The sequence below is a fragment of the Pelodiscus sinensis genome, chromosome 1, assembly GCF_049634645.1.
Source record: "Pelodiscus sinensis isolate JC-2024 chromosome 1, ASM4963464v1, whole genome shotgun sequence".
NCBI classification, from domain to species: Eukaryota; Metazoa; Chordata; order Testudines; family Trionychidae; genus Pelodiscus; species Pelodiscus sinensis.
The window spans coordinates 266,145,464-266,171,213 of NC_134711.1; positions in this window are offsets into that span (position 1 = coordinate 266,145,464).

Consider the following 25,750-nt stretch of genomic DNA (forward strand, 5'->3'; position numbering starts at 1 on the left):
AATTAATCCCAGTCTGTCATTCTCTAAGTGCTTATAGATTCCACCTACAGAAGCTCTAGCAGAGTTAATATGCAATTGTTTTCAGCTACGGCTCCTAAAAGGCTTCATAAAGGTGACTAAGAATTAATAACCCTGTTAGAGAAAAAGGGCAACAGACAGAAGTTGTTATTTTTTCCAAGTCACACAGCAGCTGAATGGCAGTGCTGCAAATGGGGAACTCTGGTTTTTTTACATCCCCGTTCTGTGCCCTACCTCGTAGACCAGGTTCCTTTCCCTAGTGGAAGAATTCAATCTATTTTTCTTTAATTGGAGCTTGTTACAGCAATAGTCAAAATATTCCATGACAATTTCATTCATATTTTCCTATAAATACTGCAGATAGGATTTTTTAAAAAGCTGAATGATTTTGTAGCTTGGTTACACAATGCGGTATTTATACCACCTGTCACAGGCATTTTCTTTTTGTGTCTCTGAAACCCAAGGTATAAAGTGCACCCTAATGAGCTGATATGCCAAATGTTATGTTTCACTAAAAGCTACCAAGTCTCAGCTTAGCATATAAACAACAAAAGTAAAGAAAACGCAGCTTAGAATAGACAAAACTGAAAAATGCTTCAAGGACAAAAGTAAAATCAAAAGGATTTGTAGAACAGGACCTATGAAATTCTGACTTATGGCTAGATGCTGCTTTGCCCTTATTATGGGAGAGAGAAAGAAATCCTTTCCCTGCCCTTTGCATTATACATGTATGGGTCAGGCAAAATGGCTATCCTTGTACTCAAGACAATACAGGATTTCTCCCTGCTTACTACTCTTAGGTAGACAGTACTCTAAACGGGATAGGGAAAGTCTCTGTACATACACATTGATCTGAGCAAGGGGATTGCCAGCCATGCAGTGGGTGCATATGCGGCACATATTAGTTTTGTAGTAGTGTTTACATTTCCTCATACCTGTAAGAGGCTTATATCAGACTGTGTCCTTCCATCCCCACAGTGCTCCTCCTAAACAAATGTGGCTTCATACTGCTGCCATTGTCCAACTTCATGAAATTTATGCCAGTCTACTCATTCATGTATCCAGAACTGTTTATTCTCCAATCTCAAATTATAAACATGTATATAATATATTTCCTTTTAAGAAAGAACAGAAAAATATATTCTGAGTGAGCCAAAAAGCTTCATTGCTTTCTTCCTGTCCCTTGCGACTGAACCATTAATATATCTCACTGAAAGATTCAAGTGTATGACTCTGACTGCTTTACCGCATGTCAAGACCTAAAAATGAGGGTTATAATAAAAATGTAGCATTGGAAGCTTGAATGGATGCAATTTAATTTCTTAAACCTTTTATAAAGTTTTTTTTATAACCTCAGCATAGTGATTTTCGCATGTCTGTCAGTTGTACAGAATAGATAGCGAAATACCAGATTTGTGCAGAACACAAATGAATAGCAATCTCAGCTCAGACAGTGACCACTTTTAGTTAGATTTGAAAGATTGGCCTTTTAACATTTTTCTTTTGAAGTACACATTTTGAAATCACTTTACAAGGAAGAAGTGTGATTTTAATCTTTCAAAGGAAACCTGCCAACAATACAATTTTCTCTACAGACTAGGAATCGTCAGACCCTCCTACGCAACGTGTCTAGAGGGAAAAATTCTCAGTCTACAATGAATCCCCTCCTGACTGGTTGCTTCCTCCCACCCTGCCCAATTCCTCCACTTCCTTAGGAAGGGCAGCCAATCAAAGCTGCAGCATGCGCCAAGTTCATAAAAACTGAGCAGCGAGTTCTTCCTCCTTCTGCCTGTTGCACACTGGGGTCTCCAGACTCAGCAGCTCTGGCTGCTAATGTCCCCCTGCCCATACCTGGAAGAAGAAGTGAGCCTCCCCTGATGGGAGGGGGGTTATTAAGAGGCCCCTATTGGAGATGCTCCTGCTCCCTCCTAAGCTTGAAGATTTGCTGATACTGGTCCAAAGGGAAAGCTAACCAGAAGAAACAGAAACAGGGATATGTTGGGAATAGAAGCATATTAAGTTGTGTGCTGAGGTGGCAGGGAACAACTTAAGTTAACAGAACAGTAGAGTAATTATTACTTTGTGTGGTGAGAAAAAACTAGAATCTGTGATAAGGAGGCAGAATGAGTTATATCTAAGGGTCACTCAGGGACAACAATGTTAATTAAAGCAGTAGTGGAAGGGTAGTATTTACTGCTGTGCAGGCCCAGATTAAAACATGGGACCCTGTGCACTATAGAAATTGGGAGTCCCAACTTCTGTAAACTAGACAGAAAAGCATCCCTAACACACACACTGACATACCCCCCAATTGCCATTTTCCCCATCCCACATTTCCCCCAACAGCTCTCCACAAGCACAGAGACCCCTCTGTTGCCCTAGCTTTGAGGGGGGTGTGTACCCTAGAATGTTCTCAAGCTAACTGCAGCAGTATTATGTGCATCCAACCACCATGTATTAATGAAATAGAACACCACATAATGAAGGGTTAATTTGGAGACAGCTTTCAGAGACAAGGTCACATTTAGCTGGCAATTTCTTCTAATCAGAATGGGAAGAGGGGATAAATATGCAAACAACAGACACTGAAAACCTTGGTGGATGGACATCCTTGAGTCTAGATGCCTTTGATATTAAGAGTTTATTGAAGGTTAGAAGAGTGATGTAGAAGTTAGTTATAAAAGTTTAGCTAATGGAGTGTACTTTGGATCAGTCCTCTGAAGCCATGTTGAGACACATTTTTCTCTCCGGGGGAGAGCAACTGGCCACTGCAAACCTACTGCTAATTACTCAATACCATCTGAGACTATAGATCAAAACGTGGGATGTTCTAAACCAGGAGCTGGCAACCTTTCAGAAATGGTGTGCCAAGATTTAACTTATTCACTTCTACTTATGGATCTGTATGCTGAAGGGAAGAGGGGGCAGGCGCAGGCTGGGTACAGTGACCATATTTTATGGGCCAGCTGCAGCTAGGGAGAACGGTTTAATTTTAATTATTAAACAGATTAAGCATTTTAACTTTTTCATGTTAGTTTATCAAACTTCATTTTTAATAAAGTAAAATATTAATTTATGTCCAACACAAAAGGTTTCAATGCTTTCTTTATTCATGGCAGGAGTGGGGAACCTTTTTTGGGTTGGGGGGGTCACTGACCCACAGACAAATCATTTGGGGACCACACAAGAAACAAAAAACTCATCTAAAAATCCCCAACACTCACTGGTATGACCCCCAATTGAGACACCTCAGTCCTCCGGCCTCAAGGGGTGAAAGGAAGCAACAAGGAGGACTGAGGTTCAAGGTTTCCCATAGGCCAGATTTACTTTTCTGGGGTTAATGGATTTTATGGACCCCCTTAGGCTCTGGGGTAAGGACAAAAATGAGGGGCTCAGTGTGCAAGACAGGACTGCCAGCGAGTGGGGGTAGGGACCGGGTGCAGGCTCTGGGAGGTAGGTGGGATGCAGATGGGGGAGAGGTTGCAAGGTGTGGGTAGGAGTTAGGGTTCAGAAGCAGGCTGGGAGTAGGGTGTCTGGCTAGGTAGAGGAAGCAGGAGCAAGGGAGGGTGCTGTGTGTGGCCAGGAGGGAGGGTGCAGAAGCAGGATGGGGGTAGATGTCTGGCCTGGAGAGAGTGTCTAGTCAGGAGGGAGAGTGAAGAAGCAAGGGAGGGTGTTGGAGAAAGCTGGGGGTGCGGGGTCTTGGAGGGGAGTGGGGGATTGGGGTGTGGGGCTCTGGGCATAAGAGGGGGGGGAATGCTTACCTGGCTTTGCATCCCCTTACAGTGGGAAAAGCCTCAAGCATCATTGCACTGCCATTCCCCCAGTAGGGTGGGGAGGAGGAGGGAGCTCAGTCCCGTCCACACAGTGGGGAGCCTGAGCAGCTGCGAGGCTACAGCATTGGAGGGCATGCGGGGGAGGGGTGAAGAAAGCCCCGATCTTCCTCACCAGACCCAGCTTGTGGCGAGAGCGGCAGAGCAAGAGGCTACATGTGCTACCACTCTTCCAGCAGAGTGGGGAAGGGCAGAGGGAAGAGAGAGCAGCAGTGCACAGAGCTCACCTGCCAAGCCTGAGCATGCCCCGCCTTGGAGAGCCCCAGCTGTGTTCCACGCAGCCCCTTCTGGGGCTGAAGCAGCAGCTCTAAGGTGCTGAGGTCCAGGAGCAGCTCCTCTGGGTTTTGCCTCAGACCCGGTCGCCACCCCACCTTCGCCAGCAGCGGCGACCACTGTAACAACAAGTGACCACCTGGAAAAGGAGGAGGCGGCGGTGTGGCCGGACGGGGGTCCCGCATGGCAGAGGCAGTCCCACAGGGCGAAGCAGGGGGCCATGCAGCACGTGGTGATGGGGCAGCCACGGTGAGTGGCGGAGGCTTGCCAGGAGTTGAAAAATGCTCCAGACTATGGAAACCATGTGCCACTGAAAGCCACCCCACAAAGCGCCCACAGTGCCTATATTCTCAGAGGGTTGGGAGAGATAGTGAGACTGTTGCTGCTGTTCGCTAGCATTAGCCTGTCCCAGGCAGGGGGAGGGAAAATGGCAACAAGCGGAGCCAGTGGGGTCTAGTGTGCCCCACAAGCCAGATCGGGCACGAAGGCTCATGTGCCAGTGAAAATCATCTTGAGCGCCATTTATGGCATGCATACCGTAGGTTGCCAACCCGTTTTAAACCTATTGCTTATATCTCTGTGTGCTTAAAACTAATAAACTGCAGTGCTAGACAAGAGCATGTTTATTTGCATTTTCCTTGATCAGAAGGAAATTGCTGAGTTTCTGTTGATTTAGTCCTTACTCCACCTGGAGTGATATTGTCAACTTGCCCCTACTGGGGTTTCTGAAAACTCTGAGTAACAGATTTAGTAAGCCAGATGGCAGGAGAGGTTTAAGAAAGGGAACAACTGATATGACTGGTTTGTTTGCAATAGGTGAAAGGAGAGGGCTGTGGAACAGAGTAGGACCTTGTGAGTCAAGGCTGTAAGTTGATTTTCGGTCGCAATCCATTGTTTATTTAGGGAGTTGGTCTGAAAAAGCCTGGTTAAGGAAAAAGATTGGTCAGAAGGACAGGAAACACTGGGCTAGAAAGAAAAGCTAGAAGTAGATTAGGAGAAGAAATTAGCAGATTTCATTCAGATCCATAATTTTTGGAAGCCAGGGAGCTGTACCAGTCCTGGACCATTCTTGCAGCATTGTAAGCAGGTGGTAAAGTTAAAGGCAGAAATACAGGAGTTAAAGTTGAGAAAGCCAAAGAAATATCCAGACTGGGGGCAGTTCAGATAGAGGCACTGCAAAAGCAGGAGTGTAATGGTGAGAGAGAACCACAAGTTGAAGCAGCAAGTGTCAGGATAGAAAAAAGAAATGTGGGAGTGAGTCTGCCATTACAACCTTACCAAAGGAATCCTACAATAAGACCCTTGCTGTTCTCAGGAGAACACAAGAGTCAGAGCTGTGCACTTAGCCCCCTGAGTGGAGAGAAGAAGGGAATAGTGGTGATGATTTATAGTAGGGATGTTAAAATGCATGCAATTAAGTAACTGTGTGTCCCAAGGGTGGGCAAAAGCCTCTCAGTGGGCCAGATCCGGCCCATGAGGCAGTTCCAGGCCCCACCCCTTAGCGAAGGGATCAGTAACTTACAGCACACATGCCGATTCTCAGTAGCATGTGGGAGGAAGCTCAGCCCCACGCCTCCTCTCCCATGTAGCTGCTGGAAAATGCTCCATCCTCCCTACAGCAGATTAAGCTGTAGTGGGAGGAAGCAGCGCCGGGGCTGAGGGTCAGGCCCAGAGGTGATGCTGCCATGGCCACGTGTTCCGAACCAGCCCCAGAAGCGCCACTTTCTCAGCCATGCAGTTCGGGCCTGGCCCCGGAGGCTGGAAGTGCCACAGCCGTGGCCACCCAGTCCTGGGCCAGCCGTGGAGGCCAGAGGGGCCACGTGGCAGCAGCAGTGGCATCTCTAGCCTCCGTGGCTGGTCCAGTCCATGTGGGCCACAGCCTTGGGGCCTCTGGGCCCAGTCCCAGACCACAGTGGCAGCAAGGCCTCTGGGGCAGCCCTGTACTCTGTCAACAGTGCGAAAGGGGCCTCCCTCTGGGTCAGCCGGGACAATGTGGCAGTGGCCATTCTGCAAGGGGACATGAAGCCAGGTAAGGTCCCCCCTCATGCCCAGTCCCCTCACACCAATCCCCTCACTTCCTCCCCTCAGACCCAGCACCCCATTTGCTCTGACACTCTCTCTTATTCCTGCATCCTCTCTCCTGGCCAGACACTCCACCCTGCTCCTTCATCCACGTTGCCCCTGCACCTTTCACCTGTCCAGGCACCCTACTCCCAGCCTACTTCTGCACCCCACCTCCCTCCCAGATCCCACCCCTATTCTACTTGCTGGCAGCCCTGTATCCTACATTTTTGTCCATACCTCAGGGTATGTCTACACTACCCTCCTAGTTCGAACTAGGAGGGTAATGTAGGCATACCGCACTTGCAAATGAAGCCCGGGATTTGAATTTCCCAGGCTTCATTTGCATAAGCGGGGAGCCACCATTTTTAAAACCCCGCTGGTTCGAACCCCGTGCAGCGCGGCTACACGGGGCTCGAACTAGGTAATTAGAACTAGGATTCCTATTCCGAACTACCTAGTTCGAGCCCCGTGTAGCCACGCTGCACGGGGTTCGAACCAGCGGGGTTTTAAAAATGGCGGCTCCCCGCTTATGCAAATGAAGCCCGGGAAATTCAAATCCCGGGCTTCATTTGCAAGTGTGGTATGCCTACATTACCCCGCTAGTTCGAACTAGCGGGGTAGTGTAGACATACTCTCAGAGCCTAAGGAGGTTCATAAAATCCACTAACTCCAGAACCCCAGAAAAGTAAATCTGGTCTAGGGAAAACCCTGAACTTCAATTCCCTTCTCCCCTTCCCCTCACCCCATGAGGCTAGGGCAGCAGAGGAGTAAGGTGTCTCAGTTGTAGCCACACCAGTGAGCGTTGGGGGTTTTGGGAGGAGTTTTTTTGCTTCTCACTTGTGTGGTCCCCAACTGATTTTTCTGTGAGTCAGTGACCCCGACGCAAAAAAAGTTCCCCACCCCTGCCATAAACAAAGAAAACACTGAAACCCTGTGTGTTAGACATAGTATTCTGCTCTATTTAAAATAAAGTTTGATAAACTAATATGAGCAAGTTAAAGTGCTTCGTCTGTTTCATAATTTAAATTAAACCATTCTCACTAGCTGCAGCTGGTTCAGAAAACTAGGTCACCATATCCAGCCTGCCCTTGCGTCCCCTCCCTGCTTCTTCCCCTGGCATACAGATCCGGGAATAAGTTAAATCTCAGCACGCCACTTCTGAAAGGTTGCCGATCCTGCACTAAATGCTAAGATCTGCATCTTTATTTATTAATGAAGCTGCTGTAAGTAGGACTATTATTAACTTTACAAAGTATCACCGGCACTCGGACCTGTACATAGAAACGAGTAAGTCAAATCTTGGCACTCAACCTCTGAAAGGTCGCTGACCCCTGCCCTAGCACGTTGCATGAGAGCTGGAGATGCATGATCCCTTTCAACTGCTTCTTTTTAAAGGACTTGCTGCGTGGCTGCCAGGCAACAGGTTAGCACCAGGGCCAGGAGCTGCCAGCCACGTTATGTGAATTCTAAGCCCCCACCTCAGATGACTCTGGGAGGAGGCTAGCCCCCAGCACCCTCCCATCTGCTCTAGAGCCCTTCCATTGTCCAGAAGTCAAGGGGTAGGTACCCCAGGCCAAGCAAAGCCCCTGGCAGAGTAGTTCTTAGCCCCACCCCTTCCACCCAAGGGCCCGCCCCTTCCACCTGACACCCCAGTCTTCTGAGTCAGCCTGCAGCCATTTCTGAAATTTGTTAAGGGCCCCTTCCTTCAAAAGTAATTCCCCACCCCTGCTGTATCCACTCAAAATTTCAGTGGTTACATGCGGGGCTGGGGAGAGTGTAGTGGAGACAGGCAGTTCCCCAGGAGCTGGTGTGCACAGGGAACTGGCGTTTAAGCTGGCTTCCCCAGTCTCCTTGCACTGCTCCCTCTGTATCACAACTTTCCTGGCTTCTACACTCCCCCCAGTGAAACTGGCTAATGAAAGGATCTGAGTCCCCACTAGGGACGTGAAGGATTAAGTGGCAACTCTTAACAGGTGAGGTTTACCAGTTCCAGTTAACTGGTAACTGATGGGGGCTGAGGCAGCTCCCTGCCTGCTGCTGGCCTGCTCCAACTCACTGCAAACAGGGGCTGGAAGGCAGAAGCCAGTGGCAGCCACAGCCCCACCCAAATCCTGCTTAGTCTGTTAACCGGTTAAACGTTAGGTTAACTGGTTAAACATTAGGCTAACTGATAAACCGGAATTTTACAGCCCTAGTCCCTGCTCCCACTTCCTTTACACAAAGGCATCCCTGACCTCCAGGGGTTCTCTACCACTCTCCTGTGTGGCAGAGTCCTCATAACCCCAACAAAGTTGGGTCTGGGATTCCAGTGGGATTGATCTCTAACCTTGTTGTGGTCACATAAGGCAGGGGCTCAGGTGTCCCCATTCCAAGGCGCTCTCTTCACACTGGACACTTCCCTGACCTACTGATTAATAAATTGTGTTTGAACTGCATGTAATCAACAATCAATTTACAAAAAGAGGATGAGGAAAAACACACCACTCCCCAGCCTGGAGACCTCACAAATAGTGTCTCTGGAGCATAAGGACACTTCACAGTCTGTTCCTCACAGGCCTCAAAGTCTCCTTCTCAGACCATAGCTTTGCTGCAAGTCAAATACTTGCTCTGGGTGGCAAGACCCTTCTCCCCAGTATGTATCCCTCCCCAGTCTGGCCTGCCAGGCTCTCCCAGAGCTGGGCCTTTACTCAGGAACAACCCCTGCTCCTCACCACATCCAGCTCCAGCCCCAGTTTCATTCTCTGCTGTGTTTCCTCCAGCTCTCAAGCAGCTTTTTTTTGCCCATTTGGCTCCAGCTGTTCTCCCAGCATGGATTTGATGCTGAGCTGCGTTTCTGGCTCTCTCTGGTTAGCATGACTCTTCTCCCCAGATCAGCTCAGGTACAAGTCTCCTTAGCTTGACTCCACACAGTGTGGCTCAGAAAATTTAGCTGGCATGGAAGACAAAACTCTCCCCAGATTCTTCACTCCCTCATTGGCCTGCCCGCCTTGGCAATCAGGGAACTGGCCTTTTCCCATTGTTCCTGGGATTCAGTCTCAGGATCCTGATTTCTCAAAGACCCTTCCCCTTTCCTTTTGATACTGGGAGCTAATCAACAAAAAACCCCCACTGAGTTTTAGTAAGGGGCCAGCAGTCTCCTTACACTTAGAAGTAATAGAGAGAAAATGCCTATATTTACTGAAAGGAAGTTGATTGTTAAAAAAAATATTATTTAAGCATTCTTATTTAAAGAATAATTTGTAAATTGCTAGGCAGAAGTAGTACGGAGTTGTGGTTACCATCCACTCCACTTCTAATGAGATTAAATAAGTGATTGAGAGGATTAGAATGGTATGTTCACTTCACTGCTCCATGATTTGAGAGCTGTATATTCAATCCTAAATTATGTTGGGCTAGTTTTTACTGCCATATTGCCCTCTAAATGCATGTCTAATTTGTTGCCCATTGCCATCCAAGTGTTTGTTTCTCTACACCAATTAAAGTATGTTGGGTTATTTTTCTCCTAGCATGAAATTGCTTATATTTTCACTGAGTTTATCATAACCTTGTATTCACAGATTTCTCAAATCTTTAATACTACTTTATGCTCACTGATCTTTGCAGCACCTCCCAACTTAGTATAACCTAACAAAATCACGAATATATCTTACTAACAATAAAAAAGGCCTGACCTTACACTGATACCTGCAGGAGCCCACTACATACCTCTGACAATTAATTAATTATCTATCATTCTTCATACCTCAACAAGGTTTTTCTTTTCAACCTATGTGACAAGCTTCCTAGCCAAGCCAATTGGAATCAACTCTTAGAGAACTCATGAGATCAGTATTCAAAAATGTCACTTTAATCCACACATTTATTGAAATTCCTTTCATCTACTGATTTCATAATTCTTCTAAAAAAAGTTCTCTGGCAGGATTCGTTCTGTATAAACCCTTTCTGCTTAATACTCATGGTTCTCTTATCTTCTAAATGGATATCTGTCCCATTATTTAAAGACATTAGCCTTGCCAAACAGTATTTGTTAGAATTACTCTCCCTCTTTCCAAATTACTAATCCCCCCCATTTAGAAGAAAAGTCAGTGATTTCTGATTAACCAGACAACTTTTTTTTGCATTTCATTTTCCTGTTCATTTAATGTTTAAAAGCACTTATTCCAAAGATCTCACTAAAATAACATCTGATGAAGAGGGTTTTACCCACAAAAGCACATGATATAATATATTTATTAGCCTCCACGGGACTGCTCGTTGTTTTTAGAGTAACAATAGTTGATTTTTGTTTTGTTTCTGCTCTTACATTTTCTTTTAAGCATCAAACCATTCTTCATAAGTATGTTCAGTTGCCTCTGCCGTTGTCCCTTTCATATGTTGGTTTTTATTTTGCTTTTTTTTTTTTTTTTTTTTAATCCTCAGATCTTTGAACAATCCTTTATTTAGCAGGATTGGATACTGCTTATTTTCTTTCAATTAATGTTTTTTCCTTTATTGAAACATCCTCTTGTATCCTCCAGTCTTCCACTGCATGAGGTTGAATAATTTCTCCCATTGTACATTCACCATATAAACATAAGCAGGCTAATTATGGCTGGAGTCTTCATTTTGCCTTTTGTCACTTAGGAGCCTCATGCATAATACATCTTACTTGTTGTATTTGTTACCCAGCGGAGGTCAGTGCAGTTTAGATTCCCTCATCAGGACAGTATTCTAAGCTTTCAAATACCTCAAGAACAGGACATAAATTGTATAATTCATTCTTTCTAGGTCCTGGTGTTGCATAGTAAATGCCCATTTGGACTTCTCTAGTTTCTCTCACTCTTTCATCTTTTCCTAGATAATTCACAATCATGCTGCATTGTTTATATAATAAGTACTGCAGATGCTTTTGATAGTTACATCTGTACATGTTTGTCTCATTATAGATGGGCTCTATAGAAAAGTTACTAATAAAATCCTTACAGTTTATTCTTCTGCCTAGCTAACGTTACAACAAAAGGTTTATTTGCAAAGGTAACAATTTTAGGGTGAACTCTGTAGCTCCTGCTTATTTCACCATATTCTTTACTTTTTTGTGTGTGTAGACATAATAGTACATTAATACTCCTTTTGTTATTGGCCTTCTGTTTCCTAGCAACTCCATCTGCTGTCTTATTTTGTATATTGGAAGCATATTATATAGATATAGATATAGATATAGATATAGATATAGATATAGATATAGATATAGATATAGATATCTATATCTCTATATATATTAATTAAGCAAAAGCTAGTCACTCCCTACTTTCTACTTAACACCTGATAAGGCTAGAACCGAGCTAACTCAAGCCCTTCTGCATAAGCAAGGACCATCTCACCCAAACATCATTGCTGAAAATATTCCAGCATTCCATGAAACTAAGACCCTCTTTGCAGTCAGTCTTTCAGCATGTGATTGACACCATAAAAACGTCAGAAAAGAACACCAATAGCCACTCAGACTTCAGTTGTCTCCCAAAGACCACAAAGCTGTCTGTCACTTTGCCTATGATGGCTGTTCCCCAAGTGCTACAGTTAGTGGGAATTCTCCAGCATGCACACCCTGCAGGTGAGATAGAAATTCCAAAATTCAGGCTAACAGATGGGAATTCCAGGTTGCAACCAGTCCTACTCAAAAAGTGGGCTGAGTATTTTCTTGTATTTTAATTAGGGTGCGTCTACACAGCACCCTAAACTTGAAATAGGATACACAATTTGCACTATGCAAATTGCATAAAACTTATTTGGATTGAATTTTGAAATAGCACATTATTTAGAAATTTGGTGCTGTGTAGATACGCCGAATTTCAAAATAAGCTATTTCGAGACATCCCTTAACCCTCATGGAACAAGGGTACAGGGATGCTGAAATAGTGTCTTCTATTTCGAAACCTATCTAGAAATAGTGGGCATGTTCAAAAGATGTGGGGTAGCTATTTCAGGATACTTCCAGTATCCCAAAATAACCCCGCTGTTTAGACATACCCTTAAAAATATCACAATATATTAGATACCCTACATGACTGCTTCTTGGAATAATTGGTTCTGGAACTCAAAAAGGTAGAGACCATTCTTGATGTAGTCCTAAGTAGAGCATAGGATCTGATTCAAGAGATGTAAATAGCTGAACAATTAGGACTATAAGGTAATACATTTAACTAACATTCTTGTAAGAGGGAAATGCCAAAGAAACTTCAAAAAGGGGAAGCTACACAAATAATAAGGCAGATAGTTTAACATATTTAAAAACAACAGGCACAAATTATATGCTTACAAACTGCATGGAGGTGATTTAAAAACATCTTAGAGGCCAAACTCTATGTACACCCCAATAAAAAAAGCATACAAAAATGCTGTAATGGCTAAGCAGCAGAGTGAAAGAGGCTATTAGAAGTTAAAATGCATCTTTTAAAAGTGCAAGTCAAATCCTACTGAGGAAAACAGAAAGACGCATAAACTCTGGCAAATGGAAGAGTAAGAAGCCAGGCCTGGAAATATTTTGGAGAACTAGCTAGGGACATAATCAGCAAAACATTTTAAAAAGTACCCTAGTAGGAATTCTGTTTATCAGAGTTGGTGCAGTCACTGTATGATGGAGGTGCTAAAGGAGCACTCAAGACAGACAAGACCATTATGAAGAACATTCATTCATACAAGTGAATTATTTGTATCAGTCTTCACTGCAGAGGATGGCAGGGGGAGGGAGGAAGTATATCTACCTCCCAGCCATTTTTAGGTAAAGAAATTGGGAAGAGCAGTGGCTGTAATAGCAGGGCTAACGGAAAGACAAGACACAACTAGGGGACAAAATCAAGTCAGTATCTTAGTTGTCTGTATACTTATATGAGAAGCATGGGAAAAAAGCAAGAGAACTTGAAATGCTAGTAAACAGACATAACTATGACATAGGCTAGGTCTACACTACAGCCTTTTTTCGGAAAAAGCTACGCAAATTGCAGAGTGGAATTTGTGTAGCTTTGTCCCATGGCTTTTCCAGAAGAGGCTTTTCCATCTAGATGGGGCCAAATGGCGGAAAAGCCTCCTCTTTCGGAGGAGCCCTTCTTCCTCATAGAATGATCTATACAGGGCTCCCCGAAAGAGCACGTTTGCTCTTCCGCAAAAAAAAGTGGAAGAGAAAACACATTCCCTGGACACAGTATCCCCGAAAAACCCCACAGTCTAGATGTACCTATAGTTGGCATCACAGAGACTTGGTAGGATTATATGCATGACTAAAATACTGGTATAGAAGAGCATCACTTGCTCAAGGATAGGTAGGGTAAAAAGGAGGAGGTGTTGCCTTATATATTAAAATGTGTACACTTTGATTAAGGTTGAGATGGACATAGGGTACAGACTTGTTGAGCATCTCTGGACAAGGATAAAAGGAGTAAAAACCAAGAGTGATGTCATGGTAGGGGTCTACTACAGATCACTTAACTGGGAAGAAAAGGTGGATGAATCTTTTTTGAACAATTAACAAAATCACCCAAAGCACGGAACTTGGTGGTCATAGGGAATTTCAACTATCCAAACATCTGTTGGGAAAATAACACAGCAGGACATAGATTATCTAACAAATTCTTGGAATGTATTGGAGACAATATTTTATTTCAGAAGGTGGGGAAAGCTACTAGGAGAGAGGCTAGTCTAGATTTGATTTTAACAGCTAGCCTATGTCTACACTAAGTGATTATTTTAAACTTACTAAGTTCAACTTCTAGGAACCTGATTTCACAAATTCGAAGTTCCGTGTCCTCACTATGGGGAAGAATTGAATAAAAATAAAAAATGTAGTCCAAGATAGCGTATCCACATTAACAGAGCCTGCCTCGGACTCAGAGCACTCCAGGAAGCATTCTTGGGAGCTGCAGGAGAACTCCTAGAGGCCAATTAGTTCAAATTAGTGGCACCAGAGCATCTACACTAATGTTATTTTGGACTTACAAGTTCGGGAATGGTGTTACTCCTTGTGAAAAGCCAGGCTACCGAGTTTAAATTCTGCAACCCCTTATTCTGGAATAAGGGGCTTGATAGTGCAGACGCATTGCTTGGAAAAAAAATCGACCTGGGTGGGGGCTAATTTTAGACTAAGGTTCTAGCATAGACCAGGCCTGGTCTATGCTAGAACCTTAGTCTAAAATTAGGGGTGAACTGGAACTGGTTGAGAATTTGAAAGTAGAAGGCATCTTGGGTAAAAGTGATCATGAAATTGTAGAGCTCACAATTCTAAAGAATGGTAAAAGGGAGAAAAGCAAAATATAGACAACAGATTTCAAGAAGGCAGATGTTAAACTCATGGAGTTGGTAGATAAGGTCCAATGGGAAGCAATTCTCAGAGGAACAGCAATTGAAAACAGTTGGCATTTTTTCAAAGAGACATTATTAAGGGGACAAGAGAAAATCATTCCATTGTATAGGAAAGATAGGAAGAATGGCAAGAGAACACCCTGTATTAACCAGGACATCTTGAATGATCTAAAAATAAAAACGAATCCTACAAAAAGTAGAAACTAGGTTAGGTTAAAAAGGATGAATACAAACATAACAAAGGTGTGCAGTGGCAAAATGAGAAAGGCTAAGGCACAAAACAAGCTCAAATAAGCTAGAAGCATAACGGGTAACAAGAAAACAGTTTACACATTTATTTGAAGCTAGAGGAAGATGGACAGGTTAGGACTGTTAATCAAGAGGAAAAACAACAGAACATGTAGAAATAGCAGAAGTGCTTAATGACATGTTTGTTTTCATTTTAACCAAGAAGGTTGGCAGTAATTGTATGATTAGCATAGTCAATGATGGTGAAAATGAAAAAAAAATGAATAGTCTTATAGGACCTTAAAGACTAACAAAAAATGTAGATGGTACCATGAGCTTTCATGGGCACAACCCACCTCTTCAAATTAATGGAGTTTAAGGGGTCCAAGTTCCAAATAAATAGCAGAGAGAAGGGATGGGCAGGGAAAGGAGAGGAGAAAAAAATGGGAAAAGATTAGTTAGAGTTTCCATACTAAATGAAGCTAGAAAGGGTTCTAAGTGTTCTTAAGTACCTGTGTTTGGTCTTTTATGTCATTAGAATGTGGAATGTGGTGAGTAATGCAGTTAAAGTCTTTGTTTAAACCTCTAGTGTAGGTATCAAACATGTAAACGAAATTAAGCTCTATCAAACTGGTTTTTTAAATTGGCTTGCAATAATATGGTGACTTTGAGATACATTAATGAGTGCCCAGGCAAGTTAAAATGTTCCCCAACAGGTTTCTGTGTGTTACCTTATTGAATATCTGATGTGTGTCCATTAATCTTTTCTTGTAGAGACTGTCCAGTTTGGCCAAAATACATGGCAGAGGGGTATTGCCGGCACTTGATGGCATAGATCACATTGGTGGATGTGCAATTATGAGCCTTTGATGTGGTGGTTTATGTGGTTAGGTCTTGTGATGATGTCGCTTGTAGGTTCAGAAGTTAAAATAAGAAAAGGAGAAGATGAAATTACTTAGAAAAGATAGATGTCAGAGATGGTCTAGACAGTGCTTGGTCCTGCCATGATGCAGGGGACTAGACTTGATGACCACTAGAAAATCCTTCCAGTTCTATTATTCTATGAGTCTATTCTTTTTTGGTTGCTACTGGCAACAAGAATATTAAGATGTAGAGAATATAATAAATATCTATTTTAATCAGCAGAGAATATGTTGCTTTGCCAATTATACAAATATATCAGGGACAGAGTAAGTGAAAAATATGCTCTTTTAAAACTGGTTCTATTTTGTACATCTAAAATCTTTTATCAGATTGATAAGATAAGAAAAATAAATAGGTCTCGGTCATTTAAATTATTATGTAGATCCTAGTTTTGCAGGATAGTGTCTGCTTTATGATTTTGATTTGTGTTTGTGGAGAAAGACCATGATGAATAAAAATACATCTTCTATAATGAAAGCATATTTTTGAATGACAAAAGACTATAGGCCATATTCCACAATAGAAGTGCACTGCAAGATGTCATTTAATTTACAGGAAAACTATTTGTCGGTTCCAAATGGTGCAATTTTTTGAGAATTTAAGTTAGACCTATTGCCATGGATTTGAGAGATGTGTACTTGTGAATGTGATCAAGTTAATTGCAGTTCTTTTATTTGCATGTAGCTACCCTGAAGTAATAAAACAGAATGCCATATAGTTAAGGGACAGTTTGGAGACAAGGTCTCAGAAGCAAGATCAAAACTAGCTACAGTTTCTCGTAGTCAGAATGGGAGGAGAAGAAGGACAAATAAACTGAGACTAAAAACCCTGGTGGATGGGGAACCATTTGAGAAGCTGCTGAACTCACATTTGAAGTACTATGTCCAATTCAGGTCACCTACTTTGAGGAAAGATTAGTGAAAACAGGAATCGATGCCAAGAAGGGCTATTAGCATGACCTGGACAATAGAGAGCTTTTCTTGTGATGAAGGCCTCAGATAGCTTTTGCTTTGCTAGACTAAACAAATATAAATAAACAAACCAAGCTATGAAGGACTATGTCTGCTATCTATAAATACAGTAGGGCAGTGTTTCTTAACTTTTTAAGACTAAGGAACAACAATAATTTTTTTTTATGAGGAACACCAAGGATTTTTTTGTTGGGGGAGAGGGACCGGGAGGGGAAGGTCGGGGGAAGTTACTGAGAAAAAAAAAGATCACCTGCCCCTTTAAGGGAAGACATTTTGAATTCTATTCTCCCCTCTGACTGCCTTGACACACACCGGTGTACCATGGAACACAGTTTAAGACACACTGCAGTAGGGGCATAAAACCAACACCGATGGAGAGTTAAAGCTAACAGACAGTATCGCCACATTAACAAATGGGTATGAACTGGCCATTAGTAAATTTTAGCTGAAAATTAGAGGGTTTCCAACAACCAAAGGAATGGTCTAGGAGTAATGGACAATTAATTTTGATCTTGTGCAGTTTTTACACCCCAGCTTTTTGTTATTTTAAAAAGTTCAAGTGAACTTCAATCTAGCGAGCCAAAGAGCAACTCCAGTGTATGTTTTCTATTTCCTTAACATAGCTTCACAATCATTTGGGGCCCATACCTGTCCCCCAGTAAATAGTTTCCAGGTGCTTTTAAGAGCAGTGTCAGAAGCAGTGGGTAGATTTACAAAGTTAAGAGTACAACTAAATTATTGTGTTTTTATATTGGCAGTTACCTGTAGTTTTGAAATTCATTAATGAGATCTTTCAATCTCCTTCACAACTCTACACCACTGCTTATCTGCTCTTCTCTCTGTACAGCACCACACATCTAACACCTCTGCTTACTGTAAATGAAGCCAGTCTTAGCAGCCAATTTTTCTGTTTTGACCACAAAAGGACTTATTTCTCCCCACTGCTACCTATGATAGAACATTTTTCCCCGCCTCCTCCCCACATTAAGAGCTATTCCTTAAGTATACTAGCACAGTGCAGGAATCTGATTTTTGTGTTTGGAGGAAAATGCTGACATTTTAGCTAAGGATGTGATAGTGTACATGTGTACACAGTTAACCAATGAGCCTGGGCTCAATTAACTTTCATGGTTACACACAACCCCCCACCATGCAGCTGCCTCAGAGGCAGAAGCACTGGGTGGGGAGGAGAACAGGCAGGAGCCGACGCAGGAGGGGAGTGACTTTTAAGCTTGCTCTCGGTGTGTATCAGGCCGCCTGCCTGGTGGCCATTCCATGCCTACCAATCACAGCTTAAATGCGAACATAAGAACATAAGAATGGCTGTACTGGGTCATACCAAAGGTCCATCTAGCCCAGGAGCCTGTCTGCCGACAGTGGCCAGTACCAGGTGCCCCAGAAACAGTGGACTGAAAACAATGATCAAGCGATTTGTCTCCTGCCATCCTCCTGCCATCCGCAAGGGTCTGTTTTGGGACCCGTACTGTTCAATATCTTCATCAATGATGTAGATATTGGGATAGAGAGTACGCTTATTAAGTTTCCAGATGATACCAAACTGGGTGGGGTTGCAACTTCTTTGGAGGATAGGGACATAATTCAAAATGACCTTAGCAAGTTAGAGAAATGGTCAGAGGTAAACAGGATGAGGTTTAATAAAGAGAAATGCAAAGTGCTCCACTTAGGAAGGAACAATCAGTTCCATACATACAAGATGGGAAGCGACTGTCTAGGAAGGAGCATGGCGGAAAGGGATCTAGGGGCCATAGTGGACCACAAGTTGAATATGAGTCAACAGTGTGATGCTGTTGCAAAAAAGCAAATATGATTCTAGGTTGTATCAACAGGTGTGTTGTAAGCAAAACTCGTGAAGTCATTCTGCCGCTCTACTCTGCACTAGTTAGGCCTCAGCTGGAGTACTGTGTCCAGTTCTGGGCGCCACATTTCAAGAAAGATGTGGAGAAATTGGAAAGGGTACAGAGAAGAGCGACAAGAATGATTAAAGGTTTAGAGAACATGACCTATGAAGCCAGGCTTCATGAACTGGGCTTGTTTAGTTTGGAAAAAAGAAGATTAAGGGGGGACATGATAGCGGTTTTCAAATATCTAAAAGGGTGTCACAAGGAGGAAGGAGAAAATTTGTTCCTCTTGGTTACTGAGGACAGGACAAGGAGTAATGGGCTTAAAGTGCAGCAGGGGAGATTTAGATTGGACATTAGGAAAAAATTCCTAACTGTCAGGGTGGTCAAATATTGGAATAAATTGCCAAGGGAGGTGGTGGAATCTCGCTCTCTGGAGATATTTAAGAACAGGTTAGATAGACATCTGTCAGGGATGGTGTAGACGGAGCTTGGTCCTGCCTTGAGGGCGGGGGGCTGGACTCGATGACCTCTCGAGGTCCCTTCCAGTCCTATTATTCTATGATTCTATGATTCTCCAGCTTCTGACAAACAGAGGCCAGGGACACCATTTCTATCCCCTGGCTAATAGCCTTTTATGGACCTAACCTCCATGTAATTATCTAGCTGCTTCTCTAAACTCTGTTATAGTCCTAGCCTTCACAGACGCCTCTGGCAAGGAGTTCCACAGGTTTACTACATGCTGTGTGAAGAAGAACTTTCTTTTATTAGTTTTAAACCTGCTACCCATTAATTTCATTTGGTGTCCTCTAGTTCTTCTATTATGGGAACTAATAAATAACTTTTCTTTATCCGCCCTCTCCAAACCACTCATGATTTTATATACCTCTAATATATCCCCCCTCAGTCTCCTCTTTTCTAAACTGAAAAGTCCCAGTCGTTTTAATCTCTCTTCATATGGGACCCTTTCCAAACCCCTAATCATTTTAGTTGCCCTTTTCTGAACCCTTTCCAAGGCCAAAATATCTTTTTTGAGGTGAGGAGACCACATCTGTACACAGTATTCAAGATGTGGGCGTACCATAGTTTTATACAGGGGCAGTAAGATATTCTGTCTCTTATTTTCTATCCCTTTCTTAATAATTCCTAGCATCCTATTTGCCTTTTTGACCGCCGCTGCACACTGTGTGGAAGTTTTCAGAGAACTATCCACGATAACTCCAAGATCTCTTTCCTGATTTGTCATAGCCAAATTAGCCCCCATCATACTGTACGTATAGTTGGGGTTATTTTTCCCGGTGTGCATTACTTTACACTTTATAAATTTAGTTATAAATAAGTTGAAAAGGATTGGTCCCAGGATTGGTCCCAGGACTGACCCCTGAGGGACACCACTAGTCACCCCTCTCCATTCTTAAAATTTACCATTTATTCCTACCCTTTGTTTCCTGTCTTTTAACCAGTTCTTAATCCAAGAAAGGACCTTCCCTCTTATCCGATGGCCATGTAATTTACGCAAGAGCCTTTGGTGAGGGACTTTGTCAAAAGCTTTCTGAAAATATAAGTATACTATATCTACTGGATCCCCCTTGTCTGCATGTTTGTTAACCCCTTCAAAGAACTCTAATAGATTAACAAGATAGGATTTCCCTTTACAGAAATCATGTTTACTTTTGTCCAACAAATTATGTTCTTCTACATGCCTCACAATTTTATTTTTTACTATTGTTTCGACTAATTTGCCCAGTCCTGAAGTTAGACTTACCGGTCTGTAATTGCCAGGATCGCCTCTAGAGCCCTTTTTAAATATTGGTGTCACGTTGGCTACCTTCCAGTCATTAGGTACGGAAGCCAATTTAAAGGATAGGTTACAAACCTGAGATAATAGCTCAGCAATTTCCCATTTGAGTTCTTTTAGAAGCCTTGGATGAATGCCATCCGGTCCCGGAGATCTGTTAACATTACGTTTTTCTATTTGTTCCAAAACCACCTCTAATGACACTTCAATCCGGGACAGTTCCTCAGATTCATCTCCCACAAAGGATGGTGCAGATTTAGGAATCTCCCTAACGTCCTCAGCCGTGAAGACTGAAGCAAAGACATCATTTAGTTTCTCCGCAATGGCTTTATCGTCCTTGATTGCTCCTTTTATATCTCGATTGTCTAGGGGACCCACAGGTTTTTTTATCAGGCTTCCTGCTTCTAATGTATTTAAAAAACAATTTGTTATTTCTTTATGAGTTTTTGGCTAGCTGTTCCTCAAAATCTTTTTTTGCTTTTCTTATTACATTTTTACACTTGATTTGACGGTGTTTATGTTCCTTTCTATTTATCTCACTAGGATTGGACTTCCACTTCTTAAAAGATGCCTTTTTGTCCCTCTCTGCTATTTTTACATGGTGGTTAAGCCACGGTAACTCTTTTTTAGGTCTCTTGCTTTGTTTTTTAATTTGGGGTATACATTTAAGTTGGGCCTCTATTATGGTGTCTTTAAAAAGTTTCCATGTAGCTTTCAAGGATTTGGCTCTAGTCATTGTGCCTTTTAATTTCTGTTTAACTAACCTCCTCATTTTTGTGTAATTCCCCTTTTTGAAATTAAATTGTGCTGGACTGCTGAGATGTTTTTCCCACCACAGGAATGTTAAATGTTATTATATTATGGTCACTATTCCGAAGCGGTCCTGTAATGGTTATCTCCTGAACCTGATCCTACACTCCACTCAGGATTAAATCGAGAATTGCCTCTCCCCTTGTGGGTTCCTGTACCAGCTGCTCCAAGAAGCAGTCATTTAAGCCATTGAGAAATTTTCTCTCTGCTTCTCTTCCTGAGGTGACATGTATCCAGTCAATATGGGGATAATTAAAGTCCCCCATTATTATAGAGTTCTTTATTCTGATAGCCTCTTTAATCTCCCTCAGCATTTCAATGTCCGTATCGCTGTCCTGGTCAGGTTGTCAGTAATATATCCCTACTGCTAATTTCATAATTTGGAGCATGGAATTACTATCTGTAGCGATTCTATTGAACATGTTGATTCATTTAATATTTTTATTTCATTTGATTCTACATTATCTTTCACATACAGTGCCACTCCGCCACCCACCCGGCCTGCTCTATCCTTTCGATATATTTTATATCCCGGAATGATTGTGTCCCACAGATTTTCCTCATTCCACCAGGTTTCAGTGATGCCTATTATGTCAATGTCCTCCTTTAATACGAGGTACTCTAGTTCACCCATCTTATTAGTCAGACTCCTAGCATTTGTGTAGAAGCACTTGAAAAATTTGCCACTGCTAATTTGTCTGCCCTTCCCTGATGCATTGGATTCCTTTACATGCAGTTGTTTGTCTGCTCTGGCCCATGGTTTGTCCTCTCCCCTCTTCTCTTTCTGACTACAGCTTAGAGAATCTCTATCAATGGAGTCTCCTCTAAGAGAAGTCTCCATCCGATTTACGTGCATCTCCACACCAATCGGCTTTCCCCCATCTCTTAGTTTAAAAACTTCTCTATGGCCTTTTTAATGTTTAGTGCCAGCAGTCTGGTTCCACCCTGGTTTAGGTGGAGCCCATCCTTCCTGTATAGGCTCCCCCTCTCCCAAAAGCCTCAGTTCCTCATAAAGCTAAACCCCTCTTCCCTACACCATCATTTCATCCACGCATTGAGACTCTGAAGCTCTGCCCGCCTACCTGGCCCTGCGCATGGAACTGGAAGCATTTCCGAGAATGCCACCATAGAGGTCCTGGATTTCAGTCTCCTTCCTAGCAACCTAAATTTGGCCTCCAGGACATCTCTCCTACCCTTCCCTACATGTACCATGGCCACCGGCTCCTCCCCAGCACTACACATAAGTCTATCTAGATGCTTCGAGAGATCCGCAACCTTCGCACCAGGCAGGCAAGTCACCATATGGTTGTCCCTCCTCCTCAGAGGTATCCTCAGTGCGAGAGGATACCGCAACATCCTCTGGAAGCAGGGTCCCAACTACAGGATGGTTTCCCTCTGTTCCCATTGAATGATCTGTTCCCTTGAGACTTTCATCCTCCTTAAGAGCACTGGGGCTCTCAGACTGGAGGTGGGACAGTACTATAGTGTCCTGGAAAGTCTCATCAACATATCTCTCTACATCCCTTAGCTCCTCCAGTTCAGCCACCCTGGCCTCCAAAGCCCAAACTCTGTCTCTGAGGGTCAGGAGCTCCTTGCAATGGGCACACACATACACCAGAAGGAAAATATACATGCTTTACTCAAATGATTGTATTTTTCAACACAGTGCTATTTTGATAAGTTATTTTTTATTTTGGATTTCTTAAAAAGGGATTGTTAACATTTTTCCATTTGTTTTGTATTTAAAAAAAAACAAGAATTCCATCCAGTGTATTTTTTCTTCATCCCTATAAACTCTTATAATCTGCTAGGTTTTAAACAAAATGGGTTATAGTCAATATGGTTTGCAATAACACTTTCTTCTAGTTTCAAACCTGAAGCATTGATTTAGCTGTGCCAAACAGAGCACTACTTCAAATTTCTCCATTCTACTTCTTTTCTATAAGTTTTATTGAGAAGCACTCCTGTTCCAGGTTCATCCTATTTCTCTGGCTCATCTTTGTTCAGTTATGTCAGCTTTGAAGACTGTGCTTGATTTGATAATTCTGTCTGCTTCTCATAAAACCAACATAAAACCAAACTGAAAAGAATCTCATTCCAGGCACATCCCATTTTCCTAGGGCAATCAAACCCTTAAATTGCTTTAAGTAATGATAAGAGAAAGCTGTATACTGAATTAGGTGGTCCTAGCTCTTACTTTTTAGGAGGAATTTTTGCACCTTAAGCATTGGTTCAGATGTGCCGAAACAGCAGTACTCCAAATTTCTCCATTTTATCTCTTTTCTGTAAGATTTATTGAGAAGCAATCCTATTGCAGGTTCATCTAATTTTTCTGGATCATCTTGGTTCAGTCCATGGGTGAAAGTAACTTAAATTTCCCTACAGGTACTGTCCTATTGTAACTCCCACTTGAGGGAAATTGGGGAGTTGTGATACAACAATACCAGTAAGAAATGTAAATGTGGGATGGAATGGGGGGGCCACTCAGGGCATGGGAGTATGAGTCAGGGTTGGGGGTAAGGGTAGGCTCAGGGCAGGTGGGGTGTGAGCAGGAATCAAAGTTGGGCTGAGGGGCTCAGGGTAGAAGGTTCTGTGTGTGTTGAGGGAGGATTGGGAGGGAGGGGTGGGGAGAGACAAAGCCCCTCCCCTAGATTCATACTAGGGCTACTTGCTCTTCCCCTGCTTTCCCTGTCAGGGAGCAAGAGCTAAGTGCACAGCTCATCAGCCCCCTGCGCTCCCTTGCCCGAGTGAGGAATGCAGCGAACAGTGCACTTTCCCCTCGCTCCATGACAGTGACAAAGGGGAACAGCCAGCAACATTCTCAAACAAATCTGTGGGAGTTGGGTGTCAGCACCCACTTCACCTCCCAAAAGGGCACCTGGTGGGGAGGCTCAGGGCTGGGACAGTCCTGGATGGTGTGTTTCTCCCCTTCCCAATTTTCACTGGCAAAATGTATAAAAAGGAAAAAAGAAGGAGTGAAGGGAAGGTTTTCTTAAAACTAAGGTATCGTTGTCAGGCTGCTCCCCCCCCCCCCCCCCCCCACACACACACACAGGCTGTGTCTACACTGGCAAGTTATTCCGGAAAATCAGCCGCTTTTCCGGAAAAACTTGCCAGCTGTCTACACTGACCGCTTGACTTTCCGGAAAAGCACTGACAATCTAATGTAAAATCATCAGTGCTTTTCCGGAAAAACTATGCTGCTCCCGTTCGGGCAAAAGTCTTTTTCCGGAAAACTGTTCCGGAAAAGGGCCAGTGTAGACAGCACAGTAGTGTTTTCCGCAAAAAAGCCCCGATCGCAAAAATGACGTTCGGGGCTTTTTTGTAGAACAGCGCGTCTAGATTGGCCACGGACGCTTTTCCGGAAAAAGTGCTTTTCCGGAAAAGCATCCTGCCAATCTAGACACGCTTTTCCGAAAATGCTTTTAACTGAAAACTTTTCCATTAAAAGCATTTCTGGAAAATCATGCCAGTGTAGACGTAGCCACACAGAAAAACTGGAAAATCCTACCCTTATTCTGTGACCATTCCTCCAAAACAAATCACCTATCAAAATGGATGAACTTTAAGGATGCTCCCTTTGACAAAGCCCATAGAAATGTAAGACTGCTGTGGTGCATTCAACTAATGGACCACTTAGCTAGTTCTGACACTAGCCTGTGCCAGAGGAAGGTGCAAGAAGCCTTTTAATGGGCAGTTATGGAACAATCTGCCTACAGAAAAATTTCCTCCTAGACTTAGTCAGAGGCTCTTTATTCTTTGAAAGAATAATAGAAATTGGGGCCTCCGTGTTTTGACTTTGTTCCAAATATATATTTGCAGACAAACAAAAATAGATTGCCTCTATATCCCAGCTATGCCCCAAGGGTCCTACACTTCATAGGCAGTTACATGCCTAAGAGGCTGGCTGTGACCTTCGCTGCTGCCTCTTACATTTCTCTAGAGTTCAGGGTTGCAGCTTATTGAGCCATTTTCATCATTGGCAAAGTCAATGAATGGGGTAGAGGAAGATCCCTCTATAATCCTGGACCTCCTTTTCCCAGAATTAGGTCTTACTGTGGTGCAAGAGAGGTTGGAAGGAACCCAGACCTCCCACTACTCCTGGTTTCAGCCCAGGAACTCTTGGCCATGGCAGCTCCTCAGGTTTTTCTCTCTAGCCCAAAGGCTGCAGCCTTTTTCCTAATACCTTTTATCTGGTACCTGATTGAATTTTTCCCTTCTCAGCTTCTCCACAAACACACTTCCTCCTCTTAGTCCATTCCTTTTCTCTTTCCCAAAACGGGGGACGGGAGAGGAGGAGGGGGACCTTTTAAAGCAGCACCACAGGCTTTAATTGGCTGCAGGTGTCTGATTAGCCTGCTCCTTCCCACCAGCTTTTAACTAGCCTCAGGTGTCTGCCTTAATTATAGGGCAGCAGATCCTGGGAGTTTATTCAGGGAATAGAAAACAATCATTTCCTTTCAGGAAGTCTCACATCTAAGGTCTTCCACCTGGTCCTGTGTGAATGTTGCCCTCTTAGGCCTTGGCAGCCCTAACTCTCCAGGTTCTATTTCTGCTTTCCCCAATGACTCAAAAGAGTCAATACCAGTTTCTGATCCCTCTGGTATTTCGGGGTCCTCTCCCTGCTCTGCTTGCGTTTGTCAA